Below are 12215 nucleotides of genomic sequence, written 5' to 3'. Positions count from 1 at the left end.
AACCCGTAGACGTCTGAAAAAAACAGTGCGCGCATGAGAAACGTACTAGGAGTTCCACTGGGACCTCTGAGAAAGGTATTGACCTACTACGTAGTCAAATGGTTGGCCTTGCATTGACCGAGGCTGACGAGGAAATTGATGAATGGTCACTGAGTCAGCGCCCAACGGCGCCTCCCGCAGCCCCTGGCCCCTTCCCGTCCACCTCCACCTTACACTCCGGCGGTAGGAGGTAAAGATAAAGATAACCCCACACCAACGAACCGACAAGCCCAGACGGACCCTTCATCCTCTGATAGTGACTCAGATCCCCAGTTCACGAGCCATGTAGCTGAGAGGACCAGATCTCACACCCGGAAAGGCAGATCTCCATCTCGAAAGCACAGGCAGTCGCGTGAATCCACTAGTCAGAATACCAGTCGTGAAAGGCAAAACAAACCCTCCCGCCGATCGGGATGTGGAGGTGCTGCGCAGTCAGACGGCTCCGAGCCACCCTCCGACCCAGAAACGTCTTCCGAGGTTGACGACCCCATCCCAAAGCCCCGGCAACAATCCCCAGTCCGATCAATGCCAAACCTTGATGCACAACAAGCTGCAGACCACACCACCATAGATAACTATGTGCCTTGGAAACCAAACGAAATTCTGGCCATTCTGGCCACCATGCCAGATCGAAAGAGAGAACCTGTCAAGTTTATAGATCATATTCGAACTACCGTCGCAGTTTATAATGCAGAGTCAAGGGACCTGTGGGCCCTGGTACAGCAGACCCTGAGCCCAACTGAGCATGCCCGATTTCTAACTCACCTAAGACGGGCAACCCATGACGCGTTGGTGGCTGCACACCCTAAAAATGCCCAGGACCACCTAAATGCTGTTTTTACAGCTCTCGGCACGACCCTTCAAAAGCCCATCAGTATGGCCGCAGTATTAGAAACTAAACCCAAACGAGACGAAACTGCCGACAAATTCATGGAAAGATTCATTGAAATATACTGAGGTCAATCAGGAGATAATGCCTTCAGGGTGGTAGAGGATTCACCTCAATTCTGCGCTATCCTACTTCAGTGCCTGCCCCATTCGATTGCTCACGTTATCCGGACCAATAATATGAATTGGGCAGATAACAGTAAAGCCCAGATGGAAAGGGCGGCAAAATATTATTGGCAGAAAAAGAAAGAAGAGGGGGGAGGTGCGCCCCCAACCTGGGTCAAGACTGAATACGTGACTAGAAAGGGAGAGCATCCTCAAGGGGAAAGACCGAAACCCGACCCGAGAGAATATCAAATGGAACCACAGTACTGTGTAAGGGGTTGGGTAGATAACCGGGGATATGTGTATACCGAACACCCCAACGGCCCCTGCCCTGCAAAGTATGGACCATCACATGGTCCTCCCCGATCAGGAAGAGGAAGCGGTCGGGGCTGGGGAAGGAGAGGGCAATGCTTCAATTGTGGGCAAGAAGGACATTGGAAGGGAGAGTGCCCCTTCGATCGGCACGAAAGAGGAAGAGGAGGAAGAGGAGGGGGGCAAGGTGGGAGAGGACGGGGATCTTATACTAACTTCTCCCAGAACAACCCCTTGGGCCAACCGTCCCCCGATTATTCATATTGACCACGTAGCTTGATTGTACAGGGAACCTCCCCGGATGACGAACCGATGATATCGTCAAAAATTCGGAATGAGTGGCAACCCTTCTTGATCGATACGGGAGCCTCTATGTCTTCTGTACAGTCGAAGCTTAAACTCCCCGCCTCCACTGAGACACAGGGACTGTCAGGGTTCCTGGGACAAGTCTCTACATTCCCGGTGTCAGAACCAGTTAAAGTAGGTTACCAGGAAGAATCGGTGGAACATCGATTTGTTATCACAACCAATCTGGACTGTAACTTGATGGCTAGTGACCTCCTCTGCAAATTCCATTTGCATTTGGAGTGCGGAGATGATGGGATTATTGTAAAACAGGGAACCCTTAAGCGACAGTATTATACCATTAGGACCCCTCAATGGTGGCCTCTGGACCTGCCACAGGCACCTTATCACGTGACCCTAGCATACGATCCCAGCATCAAGTATCAGGATCTCCAGAACCTTTATCAGGATCACGAAGGGGAAGAGAAGGAAATTCTCTTAAGGGCTAGAGTGACTGGACCGGAAGGGAAGGCAGATTTTCTGGAAATGGATAAGAATCTGTGGAGACAGCCCCCGACGGTGGCACCACATGTTACTCGTGAAGTATTACCTCCCCAACACACTAAATATTTAGGAATTATGGTGCGCCAAGCTGTAGACGAGGCTGACCCTACCAGCCCAGATTTGCAGATTGTAAAACATGGCCAAACAGTCCAATTCCACAGGGACCCCGAGAAGGTCCTAACGACTCTGCAGCATCATACTGGCTCGAACATACCCGACTATGTGGATCCTCATGTATGGGCAGAGGACCCCTCCCAAGTGGGTTATACTCCCATTGATCCGATTGAGATCCCGGTGCAGGGAAACATGGATTGGCCCTCTATCCGACAGTACCCACTGAAACTACAGCAATACCAAGTATCCGCCGATTGATCAAGGGACTAGTGGAACAGGGGATTTTGGTCCAATGCCAGTCCCCGTGTAATACCCCTATACTGGCAGTCCCTAAGCCAGGCAAGCCAAACGAATACCGTTTAGTCCAAGACCTTCGAACTATCAATGCTATCGTCCAGCACCTGCACGCTCTGGTTCCCAACCCAGCGCAGATACTGTCATTAATCCCAGCAAACGCCAAGATCTTCGCAATAACAGACCTCCAACACGCCTTCTTCGCTTTGCCGCTAGCCCAGGCGAGTCAGTACCTATTCGCCTTCACTTACCAGGGACAGCAATATACATGGACTAGACTTCCCCAAGGGTTCATCCACTCCCCGTCCTTATTCTCAAGCTGCCTGCAGAGACAGTTACAGTCCCTCACGCTGACTAAGGGATCCACTTTGATTCAGTATGTGGACGATTTACTGGTAGCCAGCGCAGATGAACCAAGTAATCAGGAGGATGCTAATCAGTTACTGAATTACTTGTCCTCCCTGGGATACATAGTTTCCCCATCAAAGGTCAAAATTGGCCAGTCTCAAGTCAAGTTCCTTGGGATCATTTTATCAGGCACCCACCGAGACTTGGAGGCTAGCCGAGTCGAACCGATTTGCCAGTTTCCAGTCCCTAGCATGGCTAAACAAATGCGACAGTGGTTGGGGATGATTAATTACTGTAGATCCTGGATCCCTAATGTTGCCCTGATGACGAAGCACCTCACACTGTACACAAACAAGGAAGGCAGCTTTAAAATAAAAACCGCAGACGTCCAAGCCTTTAAGGAACTAAAGACAGCCCTGCTGCAAGCTCCAGCTTTGGGCCGGCCCCTCTATGACCGGCCCTTTCAACTGTATTGTACGATCCTGAAAGACTGTGCTACAGCTGTCTTAACTCAGAAACACGGGGATAAGCATAGGCCTGTTGCCTACTACTCTTCCAAAATAGACCCCGTTGCCTTGGGGCACCCTGTATGTACTCAAATATTAACCGCCATCTACAGTAGCATTCAATCCGCCGACAACCTTACCCTCCAGCGGGATATTGTTGTATACACCTCTCACTCCGTAGTTGCCCTCCTGCGTCAGCTGCAGACTCAACACCTTACCATGGCCAGGCAAAGTAGGTATGACATCTACCTACTAAATAATCATAAGCTGACCTTTCGGCACTGTACTGCCATTAATCCGGCCTGTTTTCTTACCGAGCCACCCCAAGATGAGGAAGAACCCAGTCATGACTGTTTATCTTTAATTCAAGAGGCCACCTCGGTTAGGGAAGATTTAGTTGGAGGACCCCGACTGTATTATGTATGTTGTCTGAAGCTCTTGCATTGACCTAGAAGGCGGACGAATTTCGGGATACGCCATAGTAAACCAGGAGAATCAGATCTTGGAAACTGCCGCCTTTGAAACCGCCTATTCCGCCCAACAAGCTGAACTATTTGCCCTCACCCGAGCCTGTATCTTGGCTAAACACCTCAAGGTCAATATCTATACCGACTCGAGGTATGCCTTTGTGGTAGCCCATGATTTCGGACAATTATGGAAAAATAGGGGATTCCTAACCTCACAGGGAATGAGATATCCAAAGGCAACTCGTATCTGACTTGTTGCAAGCCCTCATGCTCCCCAAGCGCATTGCCATTGTTATATGTACCGCCCACACCACCGGAAAACCCCCGGTTGATATAGGGACCCAGTGTGCTGACAAAGAGGCCAAACAGGCCTCTCGTGGACAACAAATGGTAGTGCCCAGAATGATGCGTCAAACTAAAAGTCCTGCAAAGGATAAGTTAGCCTCGGAAAAACCAATGCCAACCATCCAAGATGTCATTAAAGCACAGGAGGACGCTCCTGAAAAAGACAAACTGTTGTGGAAAAATTATGGATGTACTTATGACAATGTTTCTAAACTCTAGACCACTCCCGCGGAACAGACTTGCATGTCTGACGAGTTGGCCCTATGGGTTATTGAATGTATGCATGTTGCTGCTCATTGTGGAGCAAGGACAACAAGTGACACACTTTTGGCCACTTGGTGGCACCCCAGAATACAGGCGCTCGACCAGAACATCAGTTGTCGCTGCCTGGTTTGCCAACAGCAGAATCCAGGGAAGGGACTTTCCTGTGATTGGGGTGTGACGCCCCTACCCGAAGGTCCCTTTGAGAAATTGCAGTTGGACTACATTGAGTTGCAAAGATTTCAGTCTTACAAACATGTGCTGGTAATAGTAGATGTGTTTAGCAAATGGATCGAAGCCTACACTACCCTGGACAATAAGGCTCAAACTGTTATTAAAGTGTTAATGAGGGAAATTGTTCCAAGATATGGTATCCCAGCTCGACTGAGTTCCGATAATGGCCCTCACTTTATTGGCCAAGTTAACAAAGAATTCTGTTCCCAGATGCGCATTAACCAGCAGCTGCATTGTACCTACCGACCCCAAGCTGCGGGACGAGTTGAACGTGCTAATCAAACTCTTAAAACCAAGCTTACAAAACTGGTAGCATTAACCAGACTCAATTGGCTCAAACTCCTTCCTGTAGCCCTATTCCAGATCCGAACTACTCCCATCGGTAAGGCTGGACTGACCCCCGCTGAGGTTATTTATTCTTAGTCCTGACCAATACCTCGGGGATCGGGAGGCCAACCGGGAACATATGTTTAACCCAAAATGAAATCCAGTAGCAAGGGACAGATCATAGGGTACAGCAATTGCCCACACAGTCTCAACATCACAACAGGTGCACGAGTCACTATCCTCTCTCACCTTCCGAATAAAACAGGTGGAGGTCTGTGGGCCCAGTCTTGGGACCCCAACACAATATATCAGAAGGCAGCGTATAACGCCACGTATTTTGTGTGCGGGCATAGGGCATATCCCTGGTTGCCTCGGCGATGGAGAGGGTCCTGCTATCTGGGATATGTGGTGCCATTTGTGCGGCAAACACGTACCTTGGCAGATGCACATGCCTCCAGCCGACACAACGAGCCCTCATCCCGCCAAAAGGTTCTTTGGGGTCATGATGTTCCCATTTGGGATAGGACGCACCATGGATGAAGTACAGAACCTGGAGAGGGTATTGGAACAGATAGCTAACTATACCGCTGAAGCTCTGGAGGACATCACGGCGGAAATTGTAGCAATGCGGACTGTAGCATTACAAAACCGAATGGCCCTCGATTACCTGTTAGCTGAGAAAGGGGGAATATGTGCCCTGATAGGATCTGAATGTTGCACTCACATTCCCGATAGTTCAGAAAACATAACCAATCTCGCTGATCACATAAGAAGGGAGGTGAAGAAGTTATCCACGCCAGCAGTAGGATCTAGCTGGTTTGATTGGCTATTAGGTGGATCCTGGGGATCCTATCTAATGCATGAGGCAATTATTCTCATCGAAGTAATAATTACCTGTTGCTTGATTGTTGGTTGCTTTAACCTTTGTTGTAAAGTCATGATGGCAAGGTTAGCAAACACTCATGTGGCCACGGGCTCCCGGGTTATGATCCAGCAAACTAAAGAACTATTCGACAAGGAGGATCAGGAAAGACAGTGTGAATGGCTGAATTGAATACTCCTCGAATAATTCTAAAGATTATCATGGAATGATAAAAGGAGGGAATGAGAATGTTGGAAAATGTATACAGACATTGAAGTTGAGAACGTGGGAAAATGTATACAGACATTGAAGTTGAGAATGTTGGAAAATGTATACAGACATTGAAATTGAACAAAGGATTCATGGAGGAATAGTCTTAAGAATGTCAGACTGCAAATGTTACAACATTGCCACAAATAACAGACTGGCTCAAGGTCTTGCAAAGTCACACCAGTAAACTTGAAACAATAAAGGGTGAGAAAGGCTCTGAAAGGCACTTTGTGTAAAAACAGCCCATACAGATGTCGGCTCATGAGTGGACAAAGGGAAGGAGGGATCATAAGTGGATAGGCTGAACTGAATGTCACTCTAATTGTATCATTTACTGAAAATGTATAACTGTTGCGACCCTACATTGTAACAGGACTTGTCCATAGGAAGTGGGTGCACCCGAGAGGGAGAGCATACCTTCTTTCTGATAAGTCCCGGCCGGTGAAACAATTAATAAAATCTGCTTTGTTATAAGCGGCAACGGTGTTCGACTCAGTGAATTTGCTGAACCAGATTGAGGGAAAAGAATCCGTATTTACACTACCAGTGCCACTAGTAAGAGTAGGAATCACAGGATCGCTCAGATGAATACGTGGCTTGAGGAGTGGTGCAGAAGGGAGGGATTCAAATTCCTGGGACATTGGAACCGGTTCTGGGGAAGGTGGGACCAGTACAAACCGGACAGTCCGCACCTGGGCAGGACCGGAACCAATGTCCTCGGTGGAGCGTTTGTCAGTGCTGTTGAGGAGGGGTTTAACGACTGAAAAAGGGCCACATTGCAGCAAAATTCTAAAAGGGCAATATGTGTTAAAAAGACACCCCTAAAGGCTCTGTGCCTCAATGCGAGCAGTATTCGTAATAAAGTGGACAAATTAACTGCACAGGCAGCAATTCATGAATATGATATAATTGGCATCATGGAGACATGGCTCCAGGGTGACCAAGGCTGGGAACGCAACATCCAGGGGTATTCAACATTCAGTAAGGATAGACAAAAAGGAAAAGGACGTGGGGTAACGTTGCTAGTAAGGAAGGACATTAGCTTGGATGATGTGGAATCTGTATGCGTGGAGCTGCGGAATACCAAAGGGCAGAAAACACTAGTGGGAGTTGTGTGCAGACCACCAAACAGTAGTAGTGAGGTTGGGGACAGCATCAAACAAGAAATTAGGGATGCGTGCAATAAATGCGTGCAGTTATCATGGGCAACATTAATCTCCACAAAGATTGGGCTAACCAAACTGTAGCAATACAATGGAGGAGGATTTTCTGGAGTGTATTAGGGATGGTTTTCTGGACCAATATGTTGCGGAACCAACTAGAAGGCTGGCCATCCTAGAATGGGTGATGTGTAATGAGAAAGGACGAATGAGCAATCTTGTTGTGCGAGGCCCCTTGGGGAAGAGTGACCATAGTATGGTAGAATTTCTTATTAAGATGAAGAGTGACTCAGTTAATTCTGAGACTAGGGACCTGACCTTAAGAAAAGGTAACTTCGATGGCATGAGACGTGAATTGGCAAGAATAGACGGGCAAATAATACTTAAGGGGTTGACGGTGGATAGGCAAAGGCAAACATTTAAAGATCACATGGATGAACTTCAACAATTGTACATCCCTGTCTGGAGTAAAAATAAAATGGGGAAGGTGGCTCAACCGTGGCTTACAAGGAAAATTAAGGATATTGTTAAATCCAAGGAAGAGGCATATAAATTGGCCAGAAAAAGCAGCAAACCTGAGAAATTTAGAATTCAGCAGAGGAGAACAAAGGGTTTAATTATGAGGGGGGAAATAGAGTATGAGAGGAAGCTTGCCGGGAACATAAAAACTGATGCAAATGCTTCTATAGATATGTGAAGAGAAAAAGAATCGTGAAGACAAACGTAGGTCCCTTGCAGTCAGACTCAGGTGAACTAATAATGGGGAACAAAGAAATGGCAGACCAGTTGAACAAATGCTTTGGTTCTGTCTTCACGAAGGAAGACGCAAATAACCTTCTGGAAGTACAAGGGGACCGAGGGTCAAGTGAAAAGGAGGAACTGAAGGATATCCTTATTATGTGGGAAATTGTGTTAGGGAAATTGATGGAATTGAAGGCCGATAAATCCCTGCAGCCTGATAGTCTGCATCCCAGAGTACTTAAGGAAGTGGCCCTAGAAATAGTGGATGTATTGGTGATAATTTTCCAAAAGTCTATCGACTCTGGATCAGTTCCAAAGGACTGGAGGATAGCTAATGTAACACCACTATTTAAAAAAGGAGGGAGAGAGAAAATGGACAATTATCGATCGGTTAGCCTGACATCAGCAGTGGGGAAAATGTTGGAATCAATTACTAAAGATGAAAAGCAGTGACAGGATCGGTCCAAGTCAACATGGATTTCTGAAAGGGAAATCATGCTTGACAAATCTTCTGGACATTTTTGAGGATGTAACTAGCAGAGTGGACAAGGGAGAAGCAGTGGATATGGTGGACTTGGAATTTCAAAAGGCTTTTGACAAGGTCCCACACAAGAGATTGGTGTGCAAAATTAAAGCACATGGTATTGGGCGTAATGTACTGACATGGAAAGAGAACTGGTTGGCAGACAGGAAGCAGAGTCGGGATAAATGGGTCCTTTTCAGAATGGCAGGCAGTGACTAATGGGGTGCCACAGGGCTCAGTGCTGGGAACCCAGCTCTTTACAATATACATTAATGATTTAGATAAAGGAATTGAGAGTAAAATCTCCAAGTTTGCAGATGACACTAAACTGGGTGGTGGTGTGAGCTGTGAGGAGGACGCCAAGAAGCTGCAGGGTGACTTGGACAGGTTAGGTGAGTGGGCAAATGCATGGCAGATGCAGTATAATGTGGCTAAATGTGAGATTATCCAATTTGGAGGCAAAAACACGATGGCAGAATATTATATGAATGGCGGCAGATTCGGAAAAGGGGAAGTGCAACAAGACCTGGGTGTCATGGTACATCAGTCATTGAAAGTTGGCATGCAGGTACAGCAGGCCGTGAAGAAGGCAAATGACATGTTGGTCTTCATAGATAGAGAATTTGAGTATAGGAGCAGGGAGGTCTTACTGCAGTTCTACAGGGCCTTGGTGAGGCTTCACCTGGAATATTGTGTTCAATTTTAGTCTCCTAATCTGAGGCAGGACGTTCTTGCTATTGAGGGAGTGCGGCGAAGGTTCACCAGACTGATTCCCAGGATGGCTGGACTGACATATGAGGAGAGACTGGATTGACTGGGCCTTTATTCACTGGAGTTCAGAAGGATGAGAGGGCACCTCAGAAACATATAAAATTCTGACGGGACAGGAGAGGTTAGAAACAGGAAGAATGTTCCCGATGTTAGGGAAGTCCAGAACCAGGGGACATAGTCGAAGGGTAAGGGGTGAACCATTTAGGACTGAGATGAGGAGAAACTTCTTCACTCAGAGTGTTGTTAACCTGTGGAATTCCCTACTGCAGAGAGTTGTTGATGCCAGTTCGTTGGATAAACTCAATAGGGAGTTAGATGTGGCCCTAACGGCTGAAGGGATCAAGGGGTATGGAGAGGAAGCAGGAAGAGGGTACTGAGGTGAATGATCAGCCATGATCTTATTGAATGGTGGTGCAGGCTCGAAGGGCCTAATGGCCTACTCCTGCACCTATTTTCTATGTTTCTATGTTTCTATGTGCATTGCTCTTTGATGGCAGCTTGGGCACCAATGTATTTCCCACTCATATTTGAAGCATTATCATACAATGGACCGCAGCAATTTTGTAGGTCGATCCTGTTCTCATCCAGAAAGGCCAGTATTATTTCTGCTATTTTTTGTCCCATATGACCGATTATTGGCAAGAACTTAAGGAACCTTTCCTCAGGACCAGTCGTTACAACTCGGCAGACGATAAATGTCAGCTGCTCTGAGTGTGTGACATCTGGCATTGAATCAACAGATATTGAATAGAACTGGGGGATTGGGTGGGCAAGCCTGCAGCGTCCCATCCTAGGGCAAGGAATTGCTGGCCAGCCAGGCCCAGCACTCACCTGTACGAACCCTGCCTGTATATCTGAGGGCCCAAATACAAGGACTTTGCTCCCGGGGCAGAGTCTCGCTTGACGGGAGCACAGAGCAGTGAATCAGGCATTGAGGGCCAGCGCAACTAACGCGTGGCTCTCCCCAATATCTCACCGTTAAAATCAACACCCGGGAATAATCAGGAACACAAGGTATCCAGCGTGATGACCTCCGACCTGCGCAGTCACTGGGCGAGACGCAGAGCCAGGATGGGAGAGCCACAATGTCGGTACTAGAAACACTTGGGATCTCTGAGTGATGATGGCATTTAGTTTTTGGCTGTTTTTTTTAGCCACTGTCATGGTGAAGGCCAATAGACACAATTGGGTACCACTGAGGCAGGCAAACGGACATCCAGACTGAAGGATGAACCATTCTAATGTGCATTGATTGAGTGAGGATCAATAGTTGATGATCAGGAAAACACACGGGCTCGAATTTCCTCTCAAATTGCCCATTTACTGTCCAGTTACACCCGTTTTGATAAAAAATGGAAATTAGCACCCGTTACCGCCGTTACCGCCCCCGATTAGCACCGGCGGTAAATTGGGCCCACCATTACCCGCCGCTACCACCCAGTCACCGCCGTTACCGCCCGCGATTAGCGCCGGTGGTAACTTGGGATGCCCGTTACCACAGTTACCTCCCCCGATTAGCGCCGGTGGTAATTTGGGATGGCCGTTACCACAGTTACCAACCCCGATTAGCGCCGGTGGTAACTTGGGATGCCCGTTACCACAGTTACCACCCCCGATTAGCGCCGGTGGTAATTTGGGATGCCCGTTACCACAGTTACCGCTCCCGATTAGCGCCGGTGGTAATTTGGGATGCCCGTTACCACAGTTACCGCTCTCGATTAGCGCCGGTGGTAATTTGAGCCGCCCGTTACCACAGTTACCGCTCCCGATTAGCGTGGTGATAATTTGGGCCACCCATTACCGCCGCCGATGCTGCAAAGCCCCCGCCCACTTTGCAGATCCCAAACAGTCGGAAAACTCCCTCCCAGCCCGAAATGCCATTCAAATGTGTTTTTAAGGCCTGCTACCGCCTGTTAACGCTGCGCTGGATACCGCCCATTGCTGGAGGACTGACCTGACTTGGGCCCAGCGACATCACTCCCTCCATTTTGCTGCAGCTTCACAGTGCCCCAGAAGATGGTGGATAATGAAGAAAAGCCATTGTTGATGCAAATGTAATGAAATGTGCTGTACATATTAACAGATATGTGAGGTTTGTTCAACATGACCAGCACGACTGTACTGAAGTGATTCTATGCGGATAATGAACTTTTGTATCATTTGAATGTGATTGGGAGAACTTTTCTTCAGTCGGCTTTGGGCTGACATATATGCAGAGTTCCTGCTATAAATCGGTTGTGTGTTCGCTGATTGACACTTGAACTCTGTGGTGGACGGAACATCACCTCACCAACGTGCAAACATTGTATCAGCAAGTCTATGAAGGATTGTGACCTGTAAAAGCCTTGCAAATGATTGGACAGTGCAGTCAAAAAAGTTCTCCTATTCTAACGGCTATTCAAAGAGGCTCGTTGTCTCAGACCCACACCAGGCACAGAATTAAATCCCAGTACAGAATTGGAGAGAGAAAGGGGCTCACTGTCCCACACCGAGGGGGGAGGGGTTGTGTCCACGGAATGGGGGCTCATCCAAGTGTGTACATAACGGCCCGAGGGGGGCGGGGGTCATTGCGTGTACATAACGGCCCGAGGGGTGGGGGGTCACTGTGTGTACATAATGACCCGAGGGGGGGGTCACTGTGTGCACATAACGGCCTGAGGGGGTGGTCACTGTATGTACAGAATGACCCGAGGGGGGAGTGACTGTGTGCACATAACGGCCTGACGGGGGGAGTCACTGTGTGCACATAATGACCCTAGGGGGGAGGTCACTGGGTGTACATAACGACCCGAGGCAGGA

The sequence above is a fragment of the Pristiophorus japonicus genome, unplaced genomic scaffold (genome assembly GCF_044704955.1).
Source record: "Pristiophorus japonicus isolate sPriJap1 unplaced genomic scaffold, sPriJap1.hap1 HAP1_SCAFFOLD_935, whole genome shotgun sequence".
Taxonomy (NCBI): Eukaryota; Metazoa; Chordata; class Chondrichthyes; family Pristiophoridae; genus Pristiophorus; species Pristiophorus japonicus.
Note: the sequence above shows the minus strand (reverse complement) of the source record.